This window comes from Rutidosis leptorrhynchoides, unplaced genomic scaffold (genome assembly GCF_046630445.1).
Source record: "Rutidosis leptorrhynchoides isolate AG116_Rl617_1_P2 unplaced genomic scaffold, CSIRO_AGI_Rlap_v1 contig91, whole genome shotgun sequence".
Taxonomy (NCBI): Eukaryota; Viridiplantae; Streptophyta; class Magnoliopsida; order Asterales; family Asteraceae; genus Rutidosis; species Rutidosis leptorrhynchoides.
This window is the reverse complement of record NW_027266884.1, coordinates 30311-44469: the sequence shown is the minus strand read 5'-3', so window position 1 is coordinate 44469 and position 14159 is coordinate 30311.

Below are 14159 nucleotides of genomic sequence, written 5' to 3'. Positions count from 1 at the left end.
TTCCTCCCAACTCTAGAATGACAGGAGTTAGATGTGTCACAGCCGATGACAATACAGTCCGTCCAGCACGTGCACTTCCCGTAAAGAAGATCTTGTCCCATTTGTGCTGTAGAAGTTGGTCGCCAGTGGCCGGACCGCCTTCTATAACCTTTATTGCTTGGAAGTCAAGGTAAGCAGAAATGAGTTTAGCTAGAAGAGCAGAACAAGCTGTGGAGCTAACTCTAAAGGTTTCAGAACCATTGTGTTCCCCGCTGCAATTGCTCCTATCAATGGTTCCAACGAAAGCCCTGCATATATATCATAAATCGATTCTCAACAAGTTGTGAGATATATTATTCATTTCGACTCGAAAAGTCAATAATACTATTTACCAATGGGAAATTTCCAGGATAAGATGACCAAGACAAGACCGAGAGGCTCAAGAATCACTTATGCTGTTGTCAGCAACGCCAGTGCCGGCAATTTGGCCTTACCAGGGAGTGTAAAATAAATGAATTAACGCAATTATAGTATGTAGTACTATATACTATATGATGTAGAATGATGGAAAATTAAATAAACAGAGTGTTTCTACAACATAAGACTAATGAAATTATCATTTACTAGTAGTATAGAAGAAGCCAAGACTTACTTTTTTGCTGGTCATCCAACCTTTGAAACCTTTGATTGCAATAATTAAGGCCTTGGTTATGGTCCCTAACTACAGAAATGTTAAACCACAAACATTAGTTATTATATATATACACTGCAAGTATTTCCAACAATCGTCAACAAACTAAATAAACGGAAGATGAAATTATTTTACTCCCTCTAACTAGATACATACATGTCTATTTGGATGAGCCTAATAATGCATAACATCGCATATTTTGATACGTAGTTATTTACCTCATCTCTGAAAGAATCGACGTGATGTTTTCCCAAGTCTCGTTGAAGAGCTTGGAAGAAATCAGACTCTCTTTCTCTGACAAGAGACAAAAGACTCTGAAGCTGAGACTTCTCCAAAGCTGCTTCCTTCGTCTTTCCCCACTTCCAAAGTATGCTCTCAACTCTTCTACCTCAGTCTCATAACCTAATTTGGTTTTAGGTTTCAACTAACTTCCTGAAATCGTCATCAATGGTGGTAGAGGTTAAAGTGCAAAAATATTAACTCCATTAATGCCGTGGGTACCATTTTCTGAATGTGTATGTATGTTTTGTCTAAAAGAGGGAGATGTTCTAATTAAAGGAGAATGGGAAAGCTCGTGTTGCAAGCAAGAGAGATTATATTATACGGATGATCCCTGTGCTTTGCCTAAAGTTCCATTTTGCTAGCTGAACTTTAATTTCTTACGTTTCAGGGCTTAGACTTTAATTGCTTTACACAAGGATTCGTAAGGCCTTAGGCCCAATAAAGCTTCTATTTAGCATTGGCCCACTAAAGCCTTGGCCCACTAAGATCTCCCGTGTCTTTCAATTGATTTAGGCTGGTTTTCCCACTCTTCTTCACGAAATTGGATTCGGTTTGATTTTTTTACACTCCAGTCCATACATAAGAATATGAAGAATATTTTGCTGCTTCCTTGGAGCAATTCGCTGTGCTCTCCGATCAGGAGTGGACAAATATAAAGAGAAAAGAAAATTTACAATTTTCTTTTTAAGTCATGTTTGTTTGTAATTTTTTTTCCCTATAATATTGTTATTCCGGAATGTATTATTATTTTTATATAAATTATATGTGGTATATTGCTATACCTATAGTGTTTGTGAACCCTAAAAAAAAAATATCGAAATTGAAAAAGTTTTACGAACAAATAGGATTATAAAGAGATTTTTTAAAGCAACAAGGAAAAACGAAAATACAAATAACAAATTAACTAAAACCACCACTCATTATTAGTATTATTTTTGTATGCATAACAAGACATAGAGTCGATTATTTTTAAGTCATAAAAACCCTAGCTAGGCCTAATTCAACTCAAAGTTTTCTTCATTACAGTCTTCAATACAATCTTGATCATCTCTCTTTTTCATTTGGGTTTTCTTTTTTCATGTTTCACATCAAGTATTGTGAAACGGAGATAGTAAGTCCATAAAACAGTTAATTCTTTGAGCTTGAATTCGGGTCCTGCTGGGTAGTTTTGGATCCCTTAAAAGTAAGCTAACTTAACCTAAAACAACCCCTTGAAAGTAAGCTAACTTAACCTTAGGAGGACCTGAAGAGAAGAGAACATTAGAAAAATTCAAATTAGAGTTTTCAAAAATATAAAACGAAATAATTACTCGTACATTATCAAATTTTATGTTTATTTTGTTGTACACCTCCTAGACATCGGTCTTTAAAAATTTCAATCTCACGAATTTTGGTTTTTGAAAAAGTTAAAATATTTATACTTTATTTAAAGTTGAATTATTGTTCTTGGTGTACACCATTTTTTATATACATCATATGCATACATGATATTATTGTACATTATCGTAGACACAGTGTATATGGTGTAAAAAAATGGTGTACATCAACGAGCACGCTCTCTGATTTTAATCTAACTGAATAGGTTTTCTAGAAAGAATATATGTCAATCAACTTGATTTTTGGTCTGACAATGAGGGTCCAAAATACTCTATCTGACAGTGTGGTTCCAAGACTGGACAGCTGTGGACCCATTCTAAAAGTGGCATGGCATGTCATCTGTTTCCCTAATTTCCTAGGAAACAATGAGATGAATTCAAGTGTTGAACAATGGAGTCGTTTAGTTATAAAACCAAGTTAATAGAGAGAAAGCGAAGGGTTTAAGAAGCTAATAACAGGAACAAAAGAATTAACCATGGTCGATATTGCTATTGATGGTGGACCAAATATCTCTAACGGAAGCGAGATACAAGATCACATGATCTAAAAGCAGTAATTATAAATTTTACTAAAGAAAACAGAATTGAAAATTGTAACTGAGCAAATGATAATCACTTTCATACTGAAATTTGATTCAAATCTGAGGCTAATCGTTGGTATCTAATATATTTGGATCCTAAAAAGATAATTTGATTTCGATTTAACACTAAGGTATTTCTCAAAACTACCAACGCAACCAATAATAAAAGACCTTTGAAACTGGAAAAATAAAATTGATGAACTCTTTGATAATGGAAACTTTCATATTTGATTTCAATATACTACTAAGAGCTCATAATGGAAAAGAGAAAGTTAGAGACTTTATACAGTGATCTCTAACTAATCTAGACGTCATAATGTTGATTTTTAATACTGAAAATGAAATTACAGATCAAAAAATAGAAAGCAAGAAAATAAAACACTTTTAGGACCATAAGCTTGTAAAATGTCATATGGCAATCCTATCGATTTTCCTATCTCTCCACTTCTTTTCTTTGTTTAGAATTAATCCTGAGATGAACTGTAAAACTGTGAGATGAGAAGGATTTACTGCAGTAGTTTCACTTAGATTTTTGCAGAAAATCATCAAAATGCATGAAAGGTTGACTTGTAGGTTGACCTTTTAATCAAACTTCAAAACTAGTAAACCACTCTTACAGACAACTTCACTATGCTAAAACTGATGTGTTGAAACAAAAACAACTTCATTTTTTTGTTTAAAATTTGAACTGGTATGAAAAATATAGAAAAGTAAATTAAATAGCCATCTTGAGCTTCAAAACCATTTCTGTGAGCTCGCATCGTCAAGTCTTCATACAAATACCTTCCTAATGCATAATATGAGCTCTCTGGATCAAAAGTCCCATAAAAAACCACTCATAGTAAAAAATCTCAATTCTCAGTAGCTGTTCATGAATATTCATATAATCGAGCAGGCATTTTATTCCTTACTATATAATCGCTAAATTAACTTCATAATCAGATTCAGAGCATCAAATCAACCCTAAATGGCCTTTTGAATCATCAAAATCCATCAAGAATAACAAAAAATAAGCTAACCCTAATTATTCGGAGGACAGAGAAAAGCTGAGCAATCAAATAGTAACTTGGAATCCTAAGCAAATTGGGACTTTTTGATCGGCTGATTTGTGAAGCAATTAAGCATAATGTCGTTGTTCCTGATGTTGTCAAGATCATTTCTAGCTTTGCCATGACCTTTGCAAATCGGAACTTCGGCCGAATGAATCTCAATTGCATTTCCGACTTCAATAGTTTTAAAAATTCCAGCAGTATCTCTGACTTTTCTTGCTCAGACACTAAGGTCCTCCACCTTTTTCCATTGTGCCATTTCGTCCTTGACAGACAAACAATCTTCTTTTCTTTATTGATCTTTTCTGGATCACTTCCATTCAACCCAGTTTTAGTTCCTACCAACTCAAAATTATCCAAACCACTCAGAAGAGTCTTGACAAAGGCATTGATTCCAATCTTGATGGCTTTATCTATTGATGACTTAAATTTCTTCATTTGAAAGTTTCTGCAGTTCTTCTTCTTCTTAGTTTTCTTCTCTTTAACACATACCAAGCCTTCAATCATATCTTAAAATGCAGGTTTCAAGAAACAAGCCACTCCAGCAGCTACATCAACAAAGTCTTAACATTTGGCTACAAATCACAACGAAATAGAGGAGGAAAGGGAATCTCTCTTTCTCTGGAACAAAATCAGTTTCTCATCCTAATTATGAACTTTTGTTTATCTTTTTTGAGTGGCCATTACTTTTTTCTCGGTGTAGTTAGGGCGGCAATGATCCTGGTACGAGAAAGCTATAAGACTTTTGGGATAGCGCTCTGCCCTAATTAATGGGTATGCCCCACGAGAACATGATTAGTCGTTACTTATTGAATAGCTTTGTAAACCTATATTATATATGATGAATAGGCCATTACATAAGTTTATTAAGTATATAAATACCTTTTTAGATTTTAATTAAGTTGATGTACTTCACTCTCTCAAACACAAACTGAAGAGATTAGCAATTCCAATAAAAGAGTAGTGTATATATATATATAGTAGAAATATCGAGAAGAACAGAATCCGGTTTGGATGGAAATAAGGTAAGAGATTTATTCGATCTGTGTGTTTCGTGTTGTCAAAATGTATTAAAGATGTGAAGACATTTCAATAGATGGTGTTTGTTGTGTAGCCAGTCGAGCCAAGTTCCACCGGTGCCGTGTCTGGCGTTGCTCCTGATACAACCGTTTCCCCACGATCGCCTATCAATGACAGTAGAAAAAGCATGGAAACTTGCAGTGTCTTCCCTGATGTCATCTTCAATCTCATTATCGCTGCCTTTACTTGGAGCAAAAGAAGCCCCAGGAAACTAACCATCCGATCTCCTCACTTTTTGTGCTCGGCCTTCTGTAGTTCTCTTAGATGTAGATCCTTTAGGTGCTCGCTTTCGGAGCACAGCATCAGTTTGCCTTTTCGCAGCTTCAGCAATTGATGGATCTTCATATATTCTCTCACTGCTAACATCAATTTTGAATACCAAATTATGCCATATAGATGACACTAAAGTGGAAAGAAGAAAAATTTGGGTTTAGACACATTTTGCTTTAATTAGTTTCTCCATTACATAATTCCTAGCTTTAATTAATTATTTATAAATTAAAATTAAGAAAATAAATGAGTAGTAAACAAATGGTGTGGTCCTATATTGTTAATGAAAAGATGAAATGAAATAAAAATTGAGATAGGAGAGAAAAAGTTCTTGAATTAAAAAGAGAAAATATTAGGTTTTTGAGTGTCATGTCAACATCCCAACATTTTACTCCATTGCAAATAAAATCCCAATTTTAAACCAAATAACATCTGAACTTTACAGTGGAGATGTTCTAAGGACCAAAATACTTAATTAGTAGACTCAATAAGTTGGTGACTAAAATAGTCGGAAAAAAATTGAGGGACTAACGAGTCAAATGTCAAGATTGAAATTAGATTGTTTGATTTGGGCCTTTTGGCCAAATAAAATTAAGATACCTGAATCAATGTTACACGGACACCCTCACGCTTCTCTCGTCTCTCCAATCTAACCCACAAAAGTATATCTAAGACAACCTACCCAATCAATAGTGTCCTTTGCCTTGGATCTGAGAAGGGTTAACTAAATTTAAGGGACTATAACGAATCCGAGCATTTGCAGCTATGTATAGTTAAAAGATCATGTAATCAGTTGATAAATAATTTTTTTAATAAAAGCTTTGAATGCATATATAAAAGTGAAAGACGATACTAATTGAAAATGAGATATATACATACCGTATCTGGTAAGTCGTTAATCCGATAAGGTATAGAAGTGAACTGAATTTTATGTTTGTGTCTTCCATTTTCCTTCTTTTACACATTGGCATCTTCAACAAAAATTAGTCGATCGATACATGTATTTCTTTTAATCAAGAACATCTGATGACTAAACGTTGTTATTGTAAAAAAAATTCACTGTAATGGCGGTGAATGGAGTGAGGGGAGGCGGAGGAGAAGAGAGCTACAATGTCAATTTACTTCTGTTGTAAAATCGATAAGTTCAAAGCAACAATTTATACCAAATTCTCGTAAAAATTAATTTACTATTTTATCCATCGCGTTACGTGAATTTCAATGTTTAGTCAAAGTTGAATAAAAAATAACTTGCATCTACTTATTTTGTGTTATTCTCTTTTGACAATCAATAACATCATTACGTGGCAATGACAAATTTTTTATAACGTTTTAATAACGTTTTGTGACTTTTGTCAGAGACTAATCTCTTTGTGTAAATTAGAAAATTAATAATGATAAAAGTAGCAACATATATCTGTGAAATGAAAATATTGAGGATCATTTGCATCTGTGAAATGAAAATATTGAGGATTTTTTTTTTTTCTTTTTGGGGAAAAACTTAATTAGGTGCAGTTCATGTAGTTTTTTTTTTTACAAAAGTCCCAGATTAGTTCGATCACCAAATATGGTGTTTGACGAATGAAATTGTAGAGGAGAGATTAAGCTAACTTGGCTGTTCGTGATGATGTATATAATAATTTACACATATCGTATTGAGAAAAAGAACTATATGAAATACACCTATTGAACTACACTTAAGTTTTTTCCTTTTCTTCATACTAAACGATCTCGAATGAGGAAACTGAAATCTACTGGTTCAGTGAATCGTGTAGTGCAACTTATGATAAAAGAGCTATCAATCCAAATAAATCAGCATTTACGTTATATCTCGTCCTTCTCGAATTTGATCAACTCAATAGAAGAAATGTTAGGGTGGTTTTAATTTTCTTGATAAACTTTGGGGACTAAAGTGAATCTTATTCATATAAGATCTTTGTAAACCACATGTCAGCAGAAAAGATGGATGTGTTCCTGAGCAGCTTAGTCTGACGCACGTCGCAATTCATGAGTTGGATTGACTTCTGCTGACTGCCACATAGGCAATGACATTATTTGTGGAGGGGGTATACTTTGATCTGATCAGTAGCTGTTTGTGATTCCGACGATTCATCATCATCATTAATGACCTCCTCCTCCTCCTCTTCGTCGTCCTTGTCGCCGCGTGCTAGATGAAGAAGAGGATGATGAGGTCCAAGATTCATTTTCGTTTGAAGCTGCATAGCCCTGATCACTGGAAGAGTTGCAAATTAAAAAATAATTAATAACTTAGTCTCTATTCAAATATTGTAACATACTAACATATATATTTTACTACTTCCATCCAAAAATAAATACAAATTTTTACATGCAATTTATATTGAAAAATTTATATCTATTTTAAGACGAAGAGAGTATATCTTTGTCTTCATAAATAAAATCAAATGCTGAATTCTGAATGTATCATAACCTCAGCATATATAAATAACTAAAGTCTAATTTTAAAACCATTATATCGATATGGCTACAAGTCCTAACATGTGGCTACAAATCACAACGAAAGAGAGGAGCAAAGGGAATCTCTTTCTCTGAACATTTTATAAATAATAACAAAATTAGTTTCATCATAGTACTTAATTTTTGTTTTAGCCAATTGGTAAAATGATTTTTAAATTTTTGACGACAGATATGTTCTAAGGACCAAAATGCTTATTAGTAGAGTGATTAAGTTGGAGACTCAAAATGATCCAAGAAAAATTTGAGGGGCTAACGAGTCAAATTTCAAGAACGAAATTAAAATGTACGGTTTTTAGACCTTTTGGCCAAATAAAATTAAGATACCTATATAGACTAATGTTATATGGACACCCTTTCAGTTCTCTCGATAACCCACCAAAAGTAGATCTAAGCAACCTAGCTATACCCTATCGGTAGTGTCCCTTGCCTTGGATCTGAGATGGGTTAACTAAACTAGAGGGACTATAACGAATCCGAGCACTTGCAACTATCTATAGTTAAAAGATCATTTAATCACATGATAAATAAATTTTATAACAAAAGCTCTGAATGCATTAAAGTGAAAGAAGATACGGCTTGAAATATACATTTGGTATGTCGTTAATCCGATAAGCTATGGAAGTGAACCAAATGTTAATGTATGTTTCCTTCATTTTCCTTCTTTTACTCTTTGGCAGCTTCATCAACAATTCATCGATACCTCTAGTTCTTTTAATCAAGGGCATTTGACGACTAAAACGGTTGCTATTGTAAGATGCTTTCACTATGATGGCGGTGAATGGGGGTGGGGGGAGGTGGAGGAAGAGAGCTACAATGTCGAGTTGGTTTTGTTGTAAAATCGATAAGTTCAAGGCAAAAAATTTATAAAAATTCTCGTAAAAGTTAATTTACTATTTTATCTATCGCGCTACGTCGATTCCAATGTTCGGTCGAAGTCGAAGTTGAATAAAAAATAACTTACATCTGCCTTTTTGTGTTATTCTATTTTGACCATCGATAACATCGTTACGTGGTAATGACAATTTTCATAACGTTTTTCAAAATATCTCAATAAAGTTGTGTCGACAGAGACTAATCTTTTTTATAAATTAGAAAATAACTATAAAAATAGCAAGATATATCTGTGAAATGAAAATATTGAGGATAATTTGCATGGTTATGCTTTCCTACAAGCATACGTATATCTATTATAAATAGAAGATGTGAGGAAGGTGGCCGTTGGAGAAGAAGAACTGCCGTTCATTTTATATAAGAAGCTGTCGAGGAAGATGTAAAATTAAGCTCACTTAATTATGCTATAGAACGGTAAGGCTTTGGCCCACTGAAGTCTGAGAATAAAAAAAACTATAACGGCATCCTCCTTTTTTTTTTTCCAAACTAAACGATCTCAAATGAAGAAACCGAAATTAACCCCGAATAAAATACATTTCAAATTAAATAAAAATCGTAAATATTATAGAATAATAATATATATTTTTTTCAATCAATTTTATTACGGTCATTTTTCTGCTATTTTTCTCACAAAAATTTGGATTGGATTAAATTGATTAGATCTAATTCATTTTTACGCTCCAGCTAGATTGAAATAAATTTAATAATAACATTTAATTTCGGTTGGCCGAGTTGAATTTTGCTCAGCCCTACTCGAAGCCCTCGGGAAAGTTACCAAACAAAATTAACTTCGAAACATTCAAACATGTATACATCATATTATATGTATGTATGACAAAAATAATAGTACAAAATTGTGTTGTACAACTTATGATATAAATAACTATCCATCCAAATATCCCAACTATCCCGTTATCGCCAATCAGGACGTGGCCAATGATTATGACATTTGTCTCTCAACGAGAGATCATGAGTTCGATATTTGGGAAACGAATTTGGGGATATAAGTAGATTGTATTAGTAATTTATAAAAAAAGAAAAAAATTTATCCCGTTATCTCTCTTCCTTCTCGAATGTGATCAAATCAATATTCTCTTCAAAATTCAAGTCCGGCAACTTTAAATCATCCTGATCAGGATATGACCTAGAATTTCCTTGCAGAGATGAAAAATTAGAAAAGGGCAATCCATCTATGAACCCGTTTTCAGGATCCATTAAGGAGGTCCATTCATTAGAAGGGTAACCCAACTCCTCTGTCACAAACTTTGGAGTTGGAGAAACATTGATGTTGCCGTTAGAGAAAGGTTCAAATTCCAGCAATATAGATGAAACCGAATCCGAACCCGACACCACCCTGCTCTCTTCTTGAGAAAATGTGGTGGAATGTCTGGCCTGAAGAGAAGAGAAATCGGATACGGGTACTAATCGTTTGGTGAACCCGTATCCAAAATCCATGCTGGAGCTCCACTGGCTTGACGGGTCAAAATGTGGTTGTACCAGAAGTAACTCCTCCTCGGCCACCTGTTGCGGTGGTGGTTGCTCTGCTTCAGGGAGAATATTAATACCTTTCCGACGCAATGGCTGGATGTAATTCTTAATGTCGAAATTTGTAACCGCTTTAGCTCCTTTGTTCTCCAATGCCATCATGTCGTATGCTTGAGCAGCTTCCTCTTCAGTGCCTAACAAAATATAAAAATAATTCAAAAATATAGAAGAATATGGATTCATGATTCCTGATTTTGAAAATAGAAGAAATGTTAGGGTGTTTTAATTTTCTTGATAAACTTTTGGGACCAAAGTGAAACTTTATTCATATAAGATCTTTGTTAACCACATGTCAGTTAAAAAAAAGGGATGTGGAAACTGGAAAGAACCAACAAGATTACAGCTATATAACGTGGGGAGGCATTTAGAATAATAAAATTATAAAGGGATTAAGGAGACTAAAGTCAATATAAGTGAGGACTAAAAGTGAAGTTCCGCCAATACTACTGTATTCTAGAAGGGATATGTTTCAGTTATTTGATTTGGCATGACATGACTGTCAATGGTCAACAACAGTAACTGACACTGTGGGTCCACAATTGGACAGCGGTGTACACTCCCACGAGAGCTAAATGCCATGTCATATTGTCAGTTGTAAGTAGGCCCCGCAATCAATGCAAGCAAGCGAAAAGCACGAAAATGATAAATGGATTTATTTTATCTCGAACTCACTTAAAAAAAATATCACTCATGAATTCAATAAATTCAAAATAAAATGAGTTCAAAAATCAGAATTTCAGAAAATAAATATACTCCAACAAAATTTTTGAACTCATTAAAATTAAATTCATGATTAGATTTTTTACTGTAAATAAAAAATAATTTTATTATCTATTTTTAATTTTAGTAGATAATTTTATCATCTATTTTTAATTTTAATCTAATAAATTAAAATTTCTATCTTAAAATAAATATAAATTTTTATATATAATTTATATTGAAAAGTTTCCATTTATTTTGGACGGAAAGTGTAAATAAGTATATGGATTAGTGGGGTCAAAAATCTATGTTTTGCTTTCGTTTGAATAGCTGTTTGTCGTACAGGTAAGAAGGGAGTCAACTATTCTGGTTCGAATTTTAACTCGTTAGAATCGTTAAGTTGATTAAGATCGTTTCAATTTTTTTGCGGTTCGATATTTTTTTTTTGGGAAACTGTAGAGAAAATCGTACCAAAGGAGCCGAGATATAGATACTTGTTAGTATCAGCAGTTCGTCCAAATCGAGCTTCCCATCGTCCATGTTGACTATGTCTGTATTAATTCCAAAAACAAAACAAAACAAAAAATGGAATTAATTAGTACTAGTAATTTGAGATTTATTATTATAATGTCTATCAAAATTAATAAATAATTAAAATAGAATTAATTACCGAGTAACTCCACGGTATTTAGAAACTCCCCTAGAGAAACCACTACTATTCCTCTTAATTGAAGTAGTGTACTCTTCTTTGGACATTGTCTTCATTTCCTCGATCTCGTTTCTATATGTCTCGATCTGTATATATTTTATTAAAATTAATAAACAAAATTAACTAAAACAAATGAATTTACATTAAGAAAAAAAAAACTTTTTTTTTTCTTTGAAGCAATAGAAAGAAAAAAAACCCTTAATTGAAAAAAATTGGATGGAATTTTATACCGAGAAATTCAGTATGGCTTTTGTTCCAAAGAATTTAAGCGACGCACGATCATGTGCACGAGCTGCTGCTTCTTCAGTATCAAATGCACCTGTAAGATATAATTATTTTCAATCTCGATTTTTAAAAAAATAATGTAATTAAAATGTGCCAATAAATCAACAATTAAACTTCAAAAAAAGAAAATTTTAATTTATTTTTGTTTAAAAATTATAATGGGACAAAATTTAAGTAGACCATGAGAGACTTACCTAAGTACACTGAGCAGCGAGAAGACGAACGTTTGAGCGATCATGAACAAACAACAAACTTTAGTCAGTAAACCAGAAAATGAAAATTTTAAAATAGAGTAAAGAAAAAAAAACCCTAGTTCCTTCTGATGAATTAATAATTAAATTATTTATTTACCTTGTTTTCCCTTTTTCTTTGCGTTGTTACTCAAAGAATGTTTGTCCCATAGGTGAGCTTCAAATTTCTTACTCGATTTGTGCCTGATCAAAAAAAAAAAAGTTATATACATGACTCTAAAAAGAAACATATATAATTGACTCAAATTGGTAAAATTCACGTTTAAAAATGCAGGTAATTAAGCAACATTTTGGATTTTTAGTAGGGAAAAAAATAAAATAGATTATTTACTTGGTGACTCCTCTGTATATTGAGGTTTTATTAGATTTTCTTGTCAATGTTTTAGGTTTGTTGGCAACTGATTGATCAATTGGAGGCGAATGAGATATCCCATTTACATAATCGGCCGAATTCGACGTAAAAGAAGTAGAAGTAAATACTTGTTGATTCATAATTAACTCTCTCGAAAACAAAGAATTAAGGAAACTGATTAAGGGTGTTTCAACAATGGTTTTTTGGTGTAGTACACTAATTAAAAGTTATAGAGAAAATTTAGAGAGAGTCTTAGAAGAATATATATAAGAGCAAAAATTAGCAACCATGGGTTAATTAATTAACCATGCATGTCTATCGATAAAGAAAGAAATATGGACTGTTAAGAATAAGTTCTAACACTTGGCTTCAAATCATAATTAAAGAGCAGCAGATAGAATATTTTTCTCGAAAAAGATTTATAAATAAGAACAAAATTAGTTTCGTTCTAATTATGATTTTTTTTTTAATCTTTTTTGAGTGTCAGTTACTTCACGGTGGTGTAAATTAATGGGGCTAAAATTCAAACAATGTTTTAATATTTGAAATTAGACTAATTCTAAATTTTTCTGAGGACTAGGCCATTGCACAAGTTTATTAAACTTGGACATAAAGAGATTTGATGTTAAAATGTTTTCTGATTAGGAGAAATTACACAAGATGGTATGTGTTATGTTGCCAATCGATAAAATGATCTTTCATAAGGATGGATATGCTCCAAGACTAAAAATGTTTAGCAAAGTAATAGCGGAACGAAATTTCAGGGACTAAAGACTAAAAATTGTGGAGAAAAATGATTGTTGGTCTTGGCCAAATAATTAAGCTACTTAAAATCATGGTTACACACACCCTCTTGCTTCTCTCTTTAGTCCGATATGACCCGTAGAAACTAGATCTAAGGCAACCTACTCTATCAATTAATATAGAGTCACGTATGTATGTCTGTGTGTGTATATATATATATATAATTTATAATAAAACTACATAAACTTTGCTATCATTATCGAAGATCATTTAGTTAACTTCACAATAAAAATGTACTTAAACTTAAGAGGTAACAAAATTTTGGAAAAAAAAATATACACATACCGTATCTGGTAAATCGTTAATCCGATGAAACATATAAATAAATTAAAAGATATCTTCATTTTCCAGATATCTTCGCCAATTCATCATCGATATTTTTAGCTCTTTTAGTGAAGAAGATAAAAAGTTGTGGTAGTAATGGTGGTGGGTGTGAGACGTACGTTGAGATGCTTCTTATCGATGGATTATCGATAAAATCAAGGCAACGAGTTACAATATTTAAATCATTTTACGGTTTTGAAAATAATGTAATTTACATTTTTATTCATTACAATATATAAATATTTTTTGTTTTGTTGTCACATATCTATAAATAAATTACCTCTATATTTTTATTTTTATTGTTTTTTTAATCTTTGATTATGAATATCTACACCATTGCGTGTCTAAACTTAGGGTAATATGCTAAATACACGAAATATATACTTGCTCCTGACCATTTGCGTTTTATTAAAATGACATGTTGGACCTACACTCCACCCAGCCACCAATTTATAAATAAAAATTAACGGAGTTAGTCTACAAATGTTATCATAAAGA